Source organism: Littorina saxatilis, linkage group LG2 (genome assembly GCF_037325665.1).
Source record: "Littorina saxatilis isolate snail1 linkage group LG2, US_GU_Lsax_2.0, whole genome shotgun sequence".
NCBI classification, from domain to species: Eukaryota; Metazoa; Mollusca; class Gastropoda; order Littorinimorpha; family Littorinidae; genus Littorina; species Littorina saxatilis.
The window spans coordinates 45,054,813-45,071,764 of NC_090246.1; the positions used below are offsets into that span (position 1 = coordinate 45,054,813).

General features: G+C 42.4%; 1 protein-coding gene across 6 annotated transcripts in view; it reads right to left on the reverse strand.

Moving 5' to 3' along the window:
• The window catches only part of LOC138955311 (netrin receptor UNC5C-like), a 508,460-nt gene that overhangs the window by 320,104 nt on the left and 171,404 nt on the right, over positions 1 to 16,952 (reverse strand). The gene's annotated exons all lie outside the window — the stretch shown is intronic.

Below are 16,952 nucleotides of genomic sequence, written 5' to 3' on the forward strand. Positions count from 1 at the left end.
GTTATTGTTGAAATTTAGTCATCAGCCAGGCATTGTAGCCATTACAAGTCTGATGATCTTTAGATAAACTTTTGTAGAAATCCTTATCCAGAACCTTAGTCATCTGCACATTTTTCCCTGGAGCTCCTCCACTACGAGTTTCAGGAAGACATCACGGACAACATCAGAGATGATAAATGTGTAGACACCCTCTTCAGAATTCTACGGAAAAGCCACACAGGGACTTTTCCCACGCGTACCAATCTCAAAGCCTTGTTTCTTTCTTTCGCGTTCTCTGGTTCATGCTATTCACTTTACTAAAGAGGTTTCACTGTTCTCTCCTTTCTTTAGTTTTAAAAGGTGGGTCAGAAGAAAAACTGAATTTTGGGCAAACGTTGTTCCTCTGACGCTCATCCCGTCAACTTGGGACGAGTCTTTCTGACAATTTTGTTTCTGTTTGGCGAGTGTGAATCTGTCGGCATGAAAGCCAAGCATAGAGACATTCACCTTCTTTCATCCGAGTCCCCGCTGTTCAAATGGCTGTCCTGCACGCTGTAAAAGTCAGGTAAACACGAGGGCCGCAAACCGTCGACGAGGACAGTGTTTGTTTTGGGTTTAACTTTACCCGCTTCTTGCTCAAAAACTCCTCAGTCTCTCTCACGGTTGTTTTAAAACTCTGTGTTTGACTTTCCGTGCAAAGGTCAGCGTCTGTACCCAATGCGGTCACGAAACGGGGAGAAGTGACCAGAATGAATTAAGCCTTCGGCTTGGTATTGGCTTGAAATTGTCCTCATTCGTACACGGTTTACAGAAACACATAAAGAGCAACAACAACAAATCTAAACAAAACACACATTTCTGTAGCAATCATTGTTGTACAGTAAGTCAAATACTAAAACTAGTGCAGATCAAATTACGACATACCGTTATTCTAACCGGAAACTGTTACTGTTTGTTTGTACTTTTATTCACAGTTCAGCTGTAGCTCCAACATTCTGCATGCCTTTTTATCATTTCTACCGTTTAAAATAACCGACATATTTTGAGATTAATTCTTACCAGTAAATTACGGTTCTTGTTTGTACGTTTTTGTGCCCTTCAGTTCTAGATAGCTCCTATACATACTGCGTGCCGTTTCGGCATCGCCACCGTCGACAAGTTGACAAATTTCAAGACAGGAGCAAAAAAGTGAAGAATTTCATGCATGCACAACCAACAGCCAGCCTTCAATACTTGACTTTACTGACTCAACAGTCCTCTGAGCAACTCAAGGGCAGACAAGATAATTGCAGGACAGGTGTGTTGACAAGAATGTTGACAAGCCCCAGTGTTTGTCTCCACTTTACCTGTGTGTGTAACGGTTAACCAGCCTGCATGCAATGTCTACATGTTCCCATGTCTGGCTGGCGCGGCCTCAGATGTCCGCCCTGTGCTGTCACAGCGCTCTCATCAAACTCTCCCCTCTCTTCGTTTGGCGGGGATGGGGGTCAGGGGCATTCAAGGTTGTGGGCTCTTCATCGCTCGCGAGAAAACATTTAAAACTCGCAAGTCTACGTGATAGTTGACTAGTATACGATCTGGCTGTGGTGGTTTCGTGTAGCCAACTGCGTTTGAGAAGGACGGCTTTTGCAGGACTTCATGAACAATAATTTGGAAAGACACGCTAGAACAAAAATCAGTTTGTGTTCAAATGGGAAAATCCCAGAAAGACGAAGAAAGTGTAAACGAATATACTGAAATTATAAAGAAATATTACTATTACTATTGAGAACTTCGAATCCCACAAGCGTATCACAGAAACCAAATATAGCGAAAAGCGTATTTCGAAAACAACTAACTAACAACCGATTCGGCAATAATATCCCTGGGTCTGGCCGAGATGTGCGACACAGTGCAGGCCCTACGCCCTGTCACCCAATTCAATTAACGTCAATGAAAAGAAGAAACAAAAAACTCTCTCGACGTCTTTCTCCTCGAATCGCTCGGCATTACAGCGGAGGTTCCACAGCCATGATTCGTACTAAGGACAACAGCGGGTTCCGGAAAACTGAAGTTATCACAACCTGTTCCCACAAAGACAATCCAGACCTAGCTGTGTCATCTTTACTGAATCCCCTGAGGAGTTAGAGAGAATATTCCTTGACACAATTGAAGAGATACGCTACAGGCACTTTTTGGTCGTGAAAAAAAAATGGGTGTGACTTGGGTTTTTTCTTGGGAATGTTATTTCTTGTTTTGTTTTATCAACTTGAGTTTTAGAACACTGCAAGAAAAAACACTCAATAATGACTGCCATTCGTCGCAGAGCTTCAATTCAATCCCAATGAGTAAGGATTGGAATATACGCGTGCGGCCTGTTTCAAAGAAGATTGAAAAGGCCAGACAAACAATAAGATCATCAACTTTAACAAAAAAATGTAATAAATAAAAGCACTTACTCCTGTCTAATAGTATTGCACTTCGACTTTGTCAAGTTACTTCTGCGCACTTATTTGGAATCTTAAGTTCAATCATCTAGGCCTGTTCTGCAAAGCGCCTGCCTCTGGGGACTTCTGGCCACACCACGCTGTCTTTGTTTTATTCAAACGGGCATCTCAGTGGGATTTCTGACATATCAATTACTTAGATGGAAGACATGGGTGGCCTACTCCATTCGCGAATTATGATAGCAAAAAACAAAACGTGCCCGAATGTAGCACACCATTTTACATGACGAATTGCATCAAGACCTTTAGATATTCTGGAAGACAAAGTGTGTAGGAAATTGTGAATACAAAAAGAGTCATCGGACAGAAGAAACACAAAACAAAAACAAAACAAAACAAGAAGAGCAAACGCTCGATCGAGTCACTTTCGCAGTTCTGAATATTATATGAGGCATCAGATGGACAGGAAGAAATTGCTATTCACAACACAATACAGATGTAAATAATTTGATGTAAAGAATAATCCTATAAAGTTTGAATCAAATCCGATGAATAGTTTCAGAGATATGATATTTCAATTTTTTTCCTTCAAGACATACCTGTGACCTTGAAAAAGGTCAAAGGTCACCAAAGCAGACGTCAAAGTGTAGAGGTCACTGGGAGTCACGTTCACATAAAATTTGAGCCCGGTCACTTTTATAGTTTCCGAGAAAAGCCCAACGTTAAGTTGTGTGTTGCCGAACAGAAAAGGCTAGTTATCTCCCTTGTTTTTCTGATAACGTTCGTAAAAGGCTACAGATGTAAATACTTTGATGTAAAGAATAATCCTACAAAGTTTCAATCACATCCGATGAACTTTGTCAAAGATATAAAATGTCTAATTTTTCCTTTGACGCTGACCTGTGACCTTGAAAAAGGTCAAAGGTCAACGAAACCATCGTTAAAGTGTAGAGGTCATTGGAGGTCACGACTAAACAAAATATGAGCCGGATCGCTTTGATAGTTTCCGAGAAAAGTCCAACGTTAAGGTGGTGTCTACGGACGGCCGGCCGGACGGCCGGCCGGACAGACTAACACTGACCGATTACATAGAGTCACTTTTTCTCAAGTGACTCAAAAACAACACAAGAGTGAACGATTTACTTCCAGTCTACTGACATTGTGAAATTTAAATAAAAATCTACATTCTACATATTTCACATAAACTAGACTTGCACCTTCTATTGTTGTTATTACGGCGTTGTGTTGCGGAAGGCAATTGGCGTTTGGTGGCGGTGGGGAGGGGTTTGTGGTGGTGGTGGTTGTACGCGTTGTTCTGTTTGAGGCCAGCGCACACGTGTTTGATCACAGGGGAATGTAACGCTCTTGTGACAAACGACGACTGCGACAAAGACTACACGTTTCCGCCATGGAGTATCTCCACTGTCTCATCCTTCAAATCCAAGCTCGCTTTTTTTCAAAAACCACACATTGACAGCGGCAAAACATTGCTCAAACCTACAGTCTCCGCGAGGCCTTAGTGACGACCCAGAGGGCCGCGTCTCGGTAGGCGGCCGACGTGGAAGCAGCAGAACACAGAGAGCGCGACAGACCAGTAATCACCAGCACGAATTCCTGGATCCTTGCCGGCGAATCACCGTGAAGAGGTGAACTCCCTGCAAGACCATGTCGCGTGGGTTAGGAATGGTTTTTTGTTTTAAGTCGCTAGGAACCTCGAAGACCAGTATTTTGATGAAAACTAAGATTGAGAGTGGGGAAGGTGGTAGGCTAGACGTTTAGCCCTTATTCTGTCTTCCATGTGCGGTCTTTGAGGGCTGGTATGTTCGGATAGGGAAAAGCAAAGATGCCGGAAGGGGAGAGTAGATGTTCTACCGTTTCTAATTAATCTCTAGCATCTTCGAAAACACGAGAATCAGGAGACGAAAAGGCACAGACTGTGTAAAGGTGAGGTCAAGCATCATCGCAAGGGGTCTTCATGATCAATACCTCAAGAAAAGAAACGATGAAAATGGTGACTGTGGGAGATTGGTGATTCTTCCAATATTGTGCAGTTACAATTCAACGCTTTGCTTTCTTTCTTGAAGGCCAGGGCCCTGCCCTTTGTGCAGACTCTCTTCGGTGTCCGAACACCCACCCCCGTGTGCACACATCCGCACGAAAAAGATCCCAACTTCACAGGGAAAGTTTCAGGGCTTGGAAAACACGAAGACACGCATGCATCATCTCTCGTCTCTGATTAACATGATCGTATTTCGATACTTTGACGAGACAAACCCAATGCTGGTGTGTCGAAGAAGACAGCCACAGCGGGCTTGTTCGAGTCAAAGTATCACACCATATCTTCAGCGTATTACCAATACCTGTCCCAATATAGGCCAACTGGTCTAAGAGGACGTTAAACCCAACTAGTCAGTCAGTCAGGGCCCTAGGGAACGGAGAGCAAAAGAAGAGAAGGAATAAAAGCCATACTGAGTCCTGCCCTTCTATTCTTTCAGTCCGCCCTCCCCTCCCCTCTGGCAACCCCCTCGGGGAGGCTGATATCGATCTTAATGCCCTCTAGCCCCGCGGAGAGAAGACCCGGGTCGCAGGCATTTTTATGCTACACCTATCGCGCCATCTTGACAAATTTCAATTTTCCGCAGTTTGATCTATTCGAGTGAAGGGTGCTATTCTTCCCCGCCGCTCCTCCATAAAAACCGCGCTCGCGCTCCTTCCCGGCATTCTCCGAGCACGTGACGTTGCGCGCATGCTCCTCAAGGGACTAATCTCGGCAAATGGGTGGAAAAACGTTATTGCCCCTCTCGGAGCGACTTCGCCTGCAGATTCCCCTGCTGAGTGCTGGGAGTCGTCGGTCCTAACACGCTTCATGCCTCTCGCAGGGGACACCAACAGTAAGGACACACGCCCAGCGCAATCAGAGCGGGACCACCAGCCCTGCTGCTGCATTACGTAACGCCTACAGTAATAAACACCTTAAAATTTTAAAAAGAGAGAAGGACACGAAACACTAGGATCTGTTTCTTTGAGTGAAACTGAAACTCTAAATGAGATTTTTGTTCTAGAGCGACTGAAAACGCGGGAACAAGAAATCAAGATTGGATTGAAGGAGAAAAAAAAGAAAGTGGACCACAAAGTTTCAGCTCGACTGGATTGAGAGTATTTCTGCTACCATGCGTAATTTCATACATTTTATAGCAGAAATATTTCATAGCTGAAATATAACTGAGAGACCTAAAATGTTGAAAGAGAGAGAGAGAGAGAGAGAGAGAGAGAGAGAGAGAGAGAGAGAGAGAGAGAGAGAGAGAGAGAGAGAGAGAGAGAGAGAGAGAACGAACGAACGAACGAACGAACGAACGAACGAACGAACTTTATTACTCAAGGATGGAGATTTTAGGCTCACGCCTAGTCTTACAATCTGTCCCTGCTAAACTAAGACATGAAAATAAAGACAATAAAAGGACAACTGTCAATCGCAATCATACAGTATTACTAATTACAACATTACCTATACGAATACATAATGCATGATAGAACATTGAAATGTACATGTATGTCAATATAATACAAAGGAAAAGAAAAGTCGACTCGCACACACACGCGCGCCGCATGCCTGCAATCACGTTCGCACTCAATACAACACACACACACACACACACACACACACACACACACACACACACACACACACACACACACACACACTCACACATACACACACACACACACACACCTACACATATGCGCCCACACACACAGACATATACGCACGCACACACATACACACGCAGACACACACACACACACACACACACACACACACACACACACACACACACAACAACAACCTCATCATCATCATCATCATGATCATCGTCGACATCATTATCATCATCAACAAAATATATAGAGGTTAGTGATAGCAATGCATTCTTGCTAGAAACAGCTTTAGAATGTAACTGTTCGTGACATCAGATATTTGCGAAGCTGCGCTTTGAAGTGTTTAATCGTGCTTGACCCCTTTATCTCACATGGTAGCGAATTCCAAATTGTTGAGCCCGAAAACGCTAAACTGGTTTTATATAAATCAATACGGGGTAGCGGGGAAATTAATTTGTTTGAGAGAGAGAGAGAGAGAGAGAGAGAGAGAGAGAGAGAGAGAGAGAGAGAGAGAGAGAGAGAGAGAGAGAGAGAGAGAGTAAGTCACGGTTGGTTACGTTCTGGAGCAGGTTAGAGCAGGTGTGCACAGCTCGGTGACGCTGAGCAGACTGAAAGAGGGGGTGGTGAGAGAGAGAGAGGGAGAGAGAGAGAGAGAGAGAGAGAGAGAGAGAGAGAGAGAGAGAGAGAGAGAGAGAGAGAGAGATACATGTCCATAGTAATCGAAATAACGTACACCACTTGCAAGGCGCAATAGTTACATCAGAAAGATCCTCTGACGATGAAAACTTTCTAACCGCTTTAGCATATTTATACAGAAGTAAAGACTTATTGTCTCTATCGTTAATGTAAAAAATGAAGAAGAAACAAGTCGCGTGAAGCAATATAAAAACATTTAGTCAAGATCAACACCACAAACTAATCATCGCCGAGACTACATTCAGATAGTTTCGGCTAACCATACCGAAGACCGAGACGTAGTACTTACTGAACCTATTTTCTTTCATTCTGAGCACATTTTTGGAGTCAACATGACATATGTATATATTTGTAATTAAGGAGAAGATGAGGAATACAATGCAATCAATTTTAAATCGATATTAATGACAACTTTAATGAGCAAACTCATTAATTAACTTTTAAGCCTCCAAGCTGAAATGCAATACCAAAGTCCGGGCTTCGTCGAAGATTATTTGACCAAAATATCAACCAATTTGCTTACAAAATGAAGGCGTGACAGTGCCGCCTCAACTTTCACAAAAAGCCGGATATGACGTCATCAAAGATATTAATCGAAAAAATGAAAAACAATGTGTGGAGATATCATACCCAGGAACTTTCATGTGAAGTTTCATGAAGATCGGTCAAATAGTTTTGTTTGAATCGCTCTACACATACACACACACACACACTCACAGACACACACACACGCACATACATACACCACACACCCTCGTCTCGATTCCCTGTCTATGTTAAAACATTTAGTCAAAACTTGACTAAATGTAAAAAGAATTAAATCTGCAATAGCTTTTAAATCGTCACCCAATGAACTCCGTTTGTTCAGTGGTCGTCTAACGCTATCCACGCAGAACAGAGAAAGACAGGGATTATAGTTCAATGAAAATAAACTGTTCACATAGTGTGTTTTTTTTTATTATTTTTTTTATAGCTATAGAAAACCAAACACAGTTAGCTGTCTGATAACCTTTTTAACACTAGCAGCTGAAGAGCGAGTTAAATAGTTGAACAAGTTAGCACTGCGGGTGCTTGCACCTAAACACAGATTACACGAACAAACACGATCTCTAAGAAAACTAAAGCAAAACAGTCTCACACAAATGTGGTGAACGCGACAACACTAGAAAATGTAGGAACTGTAAAATAGCCAAGCGTGTGTGTAGAATAGACGTGAATACCAAAACCTCTGAGACCCTATCTCTGGAACTTCAAAGAAGATGAAACAGGATGATTTATCCACGGAACGTTTATACTGGCACTCCGGTCCAAATTATTTGCTCAAGGGATACCTCTTTAACACTGGGGAGAGACACAGGTTAAAATTCATGCAATATGCCTTGCGTCCGTACTTTGACGTACTACGTGCAAAAACTTTCATAAAATCCTTTTCTCTTTCTGGAAAAAATGACCACTTTGAATTAACGTAGTCTGATCAGTTGAACTTTTCGGGTAAATACAAAACCTTTGCTAAGAATGTATGCACAATAAAGTACACTCACAGATAAAGATTCCAGACTGGCCTCCTGCATGCTCACGTCACAAGACAGTCACACAGAATTATAAGAAGGCAGAACAAGAAATAGCAAGGAATGAAAACAAACACAGAAAAAAAACACCAAGCATGGAAAGCGTAATTTCCGATTGTGCCAGAGTCATTGAAAAGCCAGAGGGAAAAAAAGAGAATCATGAACACTGCTCACGCTTAGTTCCGACAAGCAATCGCTGTGTCTCCGTTACAATCCCCCGTCACAATTACCCCCGTCACAACACAGCCAGCAAATTTGCTTTCTGGCGACTGGACGCTTCCTTCGCCTTTCGCTGTGGCGTTGTGCCGCGATTCAGTGTCTGACTAAACATGGCTTTTCCTCCTTCTCTAATTCCTTCCGGGCTTCTACTGGCGGCTGCATTTTTGGTAATAGGTTGTTTGCTAAATGGTCCCATTTAATTTGATTTCATTTAATTCCCACTTATGGGATTATTTTTGACAATAGTCAAAAGGAAAGAGGAAATAGTCACCACGTTGTAAAGGCCTGTAAAACGTGATGGGGGCGGGAATGATATGAAGTGGGAGGTCTAGTTGGTAAAAAAACGTTGCTAATTATTCTTTTCCTTTTATTTTCTGTCGCTATTTGATTCAGAATCGGCAATTGAAGAACAAGACAACTCAAACAGACAATCCCCACGGGTGAGGGGAGCAGTAGACGGGGAAGGGGGTGATCCATAGGTTCTGATTGGGAAATTTGTGGCGGCAGTCGCACAGGACGAGGGTGGAAACCTGGAAGGCTGTCGAAGCAAAACAGTGATTACAGTAGTGCATTTTACGTTTCTGTTAATTAAAGTGATGACGTCTTTCACTTTGATCCATTAAAGCGAACCGTCTGCCAGGTATGACGAAGAGGTTGCCGATAGGTGCATTTTGCTGGGTGAAGGATCACAAACGACTTCAAAAGACTTATAAAAACAAGGGTGATCAAGTCTGGGTCGTTTCGTACAGTTCAACAAGTGCTATTCTTAACAAAAACCGATTAAGTGCCCTTGCTTTTTGTGCAGTGCAAAAAGTGAAAAAGTACAAACTGAGATTTGTCACGTTATTTGGGTGCATGGCCAATTTAGCAAACGAAAGAAAAGATCGTAGGAAAAAGTGATATACAAAGAAAACAAGAAATTCCTCCGAGGTAGGAAAAACACCCCCGTTGGTCAAAGGGAAATAACCATTCTCACTGCCACCAACTGAGAAGGTTATTTCCCTTTGACCATTAATATGTCCCTCTATAAGTCCTTGTAGAATCTTAATCCACCAATAACTCCCTAACCGTGTGTTTGACTGGTCCCAATTTTTGTAAGGACCGTCTCAGGAATGTATAGAACCTGTTCACCAAGGTTGGTGACGATCGGTCCGTTCATTCTTGAGATCTATATGCGAACACAAACACACAAACACACAAACAAACAAACAAACAAACACATCGACCGAATCATATACACACCCCTATACCGGGGGTGTAACGAGGTCTGGCCACCACAGACACATTCATTACCGGCGTTTAAGATGTAAATTAGTGACATTACTGTCAAATACATCTCGGCCCAGGCAATACATACTAACTAAATGTTTTCAGTCTTTGGAAAGTATAGCGACAGAGGCGATCACACGAAGAAAGCGATTTGAACGGTGCTGCTTGTCTTTTTTACTTAAATGTACTTGAATACACTTTACCAGAATTGAGTTCATGATCCTATTCATAAGTACCCATTCCACGCCACCCTGCCCTGCTTCAGGCATTATATCAGCCCCGTCTTTTTCTTTGCCTGCGTCACGTCTGTGTCTCTGTGATAAGGACGTCAATTGAGACAGCAATCCCAATCAAAGAATACGAAACAACAACAACTACACCTATAACAACAACAACAACAACAACAACAACAACAACAACAACAACAACAACAAAACAAAGTTAAAAAAAACACACAACAAGGCGATATTTTAATCATTTTACATTTGTCAACATCCTAATGGAGCATTGTTTTTTTCTCTCGCAAAATACCGCGAAGTTTAGCAATGACTATAAAAGCCTGTGTTGGATCAGAAACACAATAACCCAAACGACATAACTGGCTATTCACAGTGTCCACTGCTTTGAGCGTTCTGTAGTTAACCTTCTGTGGATTAAAGGCAAATAACATAAATAGCAAGCCCAAGGTTTCAAAGACTTGAAAATACTGTTAATGCGAATGAAATGTAAAGAGTTTATATTTCCTCGTGAATCACCTTCCATTTGAAACTTTTCCACAGCCCTAACAAAAAGCTAACATAGACGGGGAATCGAGACGAGGGTGTCTGTGTGTGTGTGTGTGTGTGTGTGTGTGTGTAGATCGATTCCGAGAAAAATACTGGACCGATCTTCATGAAACTTGACATGAAAGTTCGTAGGTATGATATCCCAAGACAAACTTTTCATTTTGTCCATAGATGTCTTTGATGACGGCTTTTTGTGTAAGTTGAGGCGGCACTGTCACACTCTCATTTTTTAGAAAGCAATCTAATAAACATGATGCGACCACATATCAAAACGAGTGTCTTCCAGACGGAAAATTAAAAAAAAAAAGTTTAAAAAAAGGACAGTCATTCCTCGTTTTCTTCGTGAATATCAAACCGAGTAAGTAGTCTATGGATCATTTCGAAGCTGGGTTGGGAGAGGGGAGGAAGAGATAGCAGACTCTCTGTTTCAGCGCACCACGTGACGCCGCTAGACGCGTAAAGATTTTCTAAATGGTCGCCAGGCTATAAGGGACTGACCTAAATCATTCACTGCTGCGAACGAACACTGACAGACCCTTCGAAGTAATTGCAATACAGCTTTGGGACAAGCAAAGGCACAAGACACCGGTTTGAAGAAATAAAAATCACTCGTGTCTTTACCCCCCATAAATGTTCAAGAAACGATACTATAAAGACAACCAAACATGTTTTTGCTTTGTTACGTTATCTTGCTGCCAAAAATACTCTAGAGCATTTGTCTTTTCAAAGAAAAAAAGTTCCTCTTCTGAAATGTGCCGAGTTCAATATCGGGTGCCTTTGCCTCTGTTTTTTCCTAGAGAAAATGTTTCGTTTTGCCCTTTTTAGCAAGAATTCTTTCTAGCGCAGTGGTTATCAAACTGTGGTAAGAGTCGTTAGGTCGTAGCAGAGACATGCTATCTGCGTCTCTGGTCGTAGGTTCGAGTCATACCAGTGCGGTATTTTTAACTTTATTTTTGTTTTTAACTTTGTTTCATTCCTCTCCTCTCCTTTCTTTTGTTTTATTTTACTATATTCATTTTTATTCCAAAGCATTTTCGGTGATCAATTGCAATACTGAACAAAGGTCACAAGGTACTGATTTGGCATTAGTCACAGTGGAATTCGTTCGCCAACCACTGAAGCAACATGAATCACTGGACCCGAGGCCAGAAACAACATTAGTTAACAGAATGCAGTAGGCCCTACATTGAACCCCTTTTAAGACCTTTACAAATCTGAGAAGTTCTGAACTTTTACACAGGGGTTACTTGTGTTGCAAAGTATTTGAAACGACGGTATTATTGTATTTACAGTGGTGCCTGTGTTGAAAGGCGAATACCATTTGGACCAGCCATGAGTGTTGGAACATTGTACGCGGGATATCTTGACAGGCACATTTTTAGAAGAAATAATAATGAAAGTGACAACAAAAGTTTGTTTTTTTCAAGCGAGGTGTCCGCAATCTGCATGGAAAAGTATACCTCTTCATTTATCTACAGATCTGTTCTCCTATTTTGTGTGTGTGTGTGAGTATGTGTGTGTGTGTGTGTGTGTGTGTGTGTGTGTGTGTGTGTGTGTTACTACGTGTGTGAGTGTGTGTGTGTGTGTGTGTGTTTAAGCACGCGGGCGTGCTGCGTCTGTTTCAGTGAGTGATTCCTCAGAAAGTGTTGATGTTTTTAGTGCAATTCAGAACTTTTGTGATTTTTTTTAAACCGCCTGGCACTACAAAGCATTTATTATTGTTTTTATTAAGACATTAAAATGTTATAGTATTTGAGTCTTGAATGGCGATCTATTTATATCATATGAGCACTGCCTGCATGTTTAGCACAAAACTTGCCCCCCCCCCCCCCCAAGCATATTTTATAAACTGAACAGGACTGGGACAGGCTGAACTTCTTTAACCCAGTGTGGGATTTTCGGTGGGGCGACCACCCCCAACCCAGCGCGTCCCCGGGTGGCGGATAGGGGAACGGACTTCAGATATGAAGACCAGCCGCTTGCGGCCGCGGACCAAACTGGCGGTGTTTCCTACCAGGGTGGAGTGGGGTAGCAGGGGGCACTGCTACTCTCTTCGAAATGCTCCATCGCCCTTCGACGGGACTCATCTAATGCGATTATGGGCGCATTAAGACCCTAGCTCCGGGTGGGATCCCGGCAAATCCTCCCCCCTGTGCTCTCAGGGTAGGAGGTACGGGCCATGAGCTAAGGGTGAGGCAACCCCGACAGAAACCTCGAGTGCTGAAGACGGAGGTACTGGGCTGCACGGCGCACTCTAATAAACCATGGTACAACGCATCAACGCCAACCATGACACCATCAGTTTAGAAGAACGGCGACCGCAAGAAGAAGAAGAAGAACTGAACAGGAAAAGCGCGCATGATTCATAAAAAATACACTAAAAAATGATAGCATTGACGGGGCTCGAACCAGCAACTTCAGGAACCGCACCGCAGCACCGGCCACTGAGCTAAGCGGATATTTGACAAATAAGGAACAACTAGTAATGTCTATTTTGTGAGATGCAAAACACGCTGTAGCTGTGACTGTGTCGTTCCCCTTGTGTGATTTAGGTCAGTTCGACCTTCGCTTCCCCAGCGTCTCCTATTTCATTGTGTGTGTGTCAGTGTGTATGTCATTGTGTGTGTGTGTGTGTGTGTGTGTGTGTGTATGTGATTATACGTCCTTTTAAAAAAAAGTTCAGTGCAGGTCAGTTCAGCTCGCTAAATTCGATTTCCTCGCGGCGAGAATTGCCTAAGAAACGCTACTTCCTCGCCACACTTGCCAAATCTAGCGTCTAAGAAACGGAGGACTGGCTGAACAAGAGCAGCACATAACATTGAAAGGAGAAAAGCCAAGCGACTGACTCGGTCTGTCTGCTTCTGTGATTTAGATCAGCTCGTGTTTTGCTAGGAATTGCGTAATATTATCGAAGTCACGTAGGCAGTCTCTGGTTATACGGTTATTAACATAACAAAATGATATGATGTTGAAACACATACTCTGTACATCCTTTGCCCTTTCTGTCCGAAGACTGGATATAGCAGTTGTGAGAAACTTTGTTAAAATATATCTATTCTGTTTTCTGTCACCACTCTTTTAATCAGTCTCGTACGTTTTCTGCTAAAAATCCGTCCTCCTAAATCTCTCAGCGCGGACATAGTGCAAAGAAGGCGCTGCTCTCTTTGGCTGGGAGCAACGAGCAGGATCATATACATCGTTTCGCAAAGCGCACATGACATGAGACATGGTCCCTAAGAAGTTGTTTAATCCCAAACTGAGTGAGGCTTGTCTGGAGGGCGCGCGGCGCTCGTCACCTGCATGCTTTTATGGAAAGCCGTTTGGCTCATAACCATTACACGCGTAATAAAAAATAAATACACGCGTAATAAATGATTAATACGCGTGTAATAAATGATTAATGCGCGTGTAATTTATCTTTTTTCTTATGCTATGGAATAGCATAATGATTAAATACACGTGTAATAACTATTTCATACGCGTGTAAGAAATGATTATTACGCGTGTATTAATTATTTCTTACACGCGCATGAAATATTTATTACGCGTGTATTAAATATTTTTTACACGCGCATGAAATGATTATTACGCGTGTATTAATTATTTCTTACACGCGCATAAAATATTTATTACGCGTGTATTAAATATTTCTTACACGCGCATGAAATATTTATTACGCGTGTATTTAATCATTTCGTACACGTGTATGACATTTTTATTCCACGTGCATTTAATAATTTCTTACACGCGTATAAACTATTTCCTGCATGTGTATTTAATCATTTCTTACACGTGCATGAAATATTTATTACACGCGTATTTAATCATTTCTTACACGCGCATGAAATAGTTATTACACGCGTATTTAATCATTTCTTACACGCGTAAAAAATGATTATTACACGCGCATTAATCATTTATTACACGCGTATTAATCATTTATTACGCGTGTATTTATTTTTTATTACGCGTGTAATGGTTATGAGCCAAACGGCTTTCCATATGCTTTACAGCGGCACGGGCCACACGACGAGCTGCGCTTGACACGGGGCAGGGGTCAAGCAAGGACGAGCTGGGTGACTTGATGAAACTGTCTGCGCTCTGCGCCAGCCAGGGATCCGCGCTGCTTTGTTCCCAAAGAGTCTGGTTTGTTGTTGTTAACAAGTCTGTTCGCGGTTCAATGAGTGTAATTTTCAAACTCATTAAAGGTTTCTGCTTTCGACGCAATTATCGCAACAACTGAGAAAGTGACGCACACATAAAATGTTTCCTTTAGATTAACTAGCCTTGAAACAAACGAATAACTGCCTATTTGCATTAACAGAGTCAAGTCAGTGTTTGTCAATTTTGATATTATAATTAGGTAAAGTCGACTTCGCGAAGTCCTCTTCACGAAGCCCGCTTCAAGAAGCTTTGGCACTGAATTTTTGGTAAAAAGACTTTGCGTAAGGAAGGCCTTCAGGGCAAAGATTTGCCCGAGATGATCAGAGTTGATTGATCTAGTGCTCTTATAAACGAGAAGTCGTTTTAAATCAGATGACGGCGGCGATAAAAGGGAATCTACTGTACCTGTGTTTGTTTGTTTGTTTATTGTTGATGCTCAGTAACATATAAAGAAACCCTTATCATCATATTACAATGCAATAATACTAAGATACGTTTATCTAATGAGCAGTTATTCTTCACGGGCCATCTCATTACGTAAAACTAGTGACAGAGAGGCCTTCCTGTATGTGTTGCGCTTTAGTTTCCCATACAGAGTTTGTTTAACTGTTTTCGTGCTCATAGACCAGAGGCAAAGTTCCAACACTTTTCCGCGTCTCCGATATGTCACGACAAACATTTATCACAACACAGTACACTGTAGTAGACCCCTCTAACTCTCGACACAAGACGTGAGGCTGGAGATCCCTCGTAAACATGGAATCCAGTGTCGGGTCCCTCACATGTGGTACAGTGGACGTCGTACAGTGGACGTCGCCCCTCATGGCTATACAGCGCGCCTCCATTGGCTGCACCTTCGGGCTCAATAGCGCCGGACACCTCCACAAAGCAACTGCACTGACGCCCTCAGATTTACTGCGGAATAAACTCATGCATTTTTTGCACAGCCTTGGGGAACAGCTCTCTGCAGCTGCATGCCCCTGAAGAGCTTAGACAGTTGCATACAATAAAATTCTGGCTTTATGACCGCGGCGTGCCAACAGCCATTCCAACTCCTATGCTTCTAGATGCTTTCAAAGTGCCGCTAGTAAACAAGAGAACAGTATCTCTTGATTGTATGAATGTTAATAGAAAGCACTTGGTTTAAAGTAAAGTGCTGCAGGCAGGTGTGTGACCATAAAAAGAACCACTGTGCTCAACTGTCTCTTCATTTGGCCCCTTTCTTTACCATCTGTACGTGCATCATGCTAATTCTAGAGGAAAAATCACGGTGCACATGAAACCCGACGAGGAGTCTGCCATCACGTATCAATAAATCAAAGATCACAAGAAAAGAGCATCAACACAAGTGACAGACCTGCCTTTACCATGTCAAGACGCGGATACACCACCATGACGAAGATCTGTCTTCTGTTTTGACCATCAAAACATATATGCATGCATGGACAGGCTGGAGACGATAAAGAGCGAAAACAAACCCAAACACACGAAAAAGAGCTTCATAAAAAAGACTAATACAGAGCCACAAGCGTCTTCGGCGCCTACAATCTCACCAGATACGAGTATATTCTTGCTGTTGACACTACCGCTCATTAGGAATGCCTCTGCCTGTACGCCACACATAGTAATATTTTCCTAAAGACTTTTCAGCATACTAGACACTGCTGGTGGTTGCATTTCGACAGTGAACCGATGTGAGCGTTTTATTCTGAAAGTGGAAAAGAGAAACGACGTTTGGAATCTCTTAAGGTATAAGACCAGAAGTCATGTCGTGCACTGGACACGAGGACGATTTAGTGGACAGTGTGCGACCATAAATAGTGCCCATCTGCTTGGCGCTTGTCAAGACAGCGGACATCACTCTGTCACAGTCGTGGGTCAGTCAGTGAGTATAGGTGTAGGGAACAAACCGCTCGACAGGTCTCAAGAGCTTTTATGCCAGTGCGTACATCACCGCTTTAGTTTAGTCTCTAAAATATGTAATGAATTCCAAGAAGTCTGTGTTGTGTTGCGTTTAACGCGATTTTGTTTTATTCAAGAAACAGAAGGTGCAATAAAACAAAGACGAACACAATGTCTAAAACACATACAAAATACTCTGTCTCTGTCTCTCTTATTGTTCAATTCAATGCAAAACCCTAAAGACTTTTGGGGTGAAATTCGCAGGCATAAAAAGAAAAGAAGGGTTA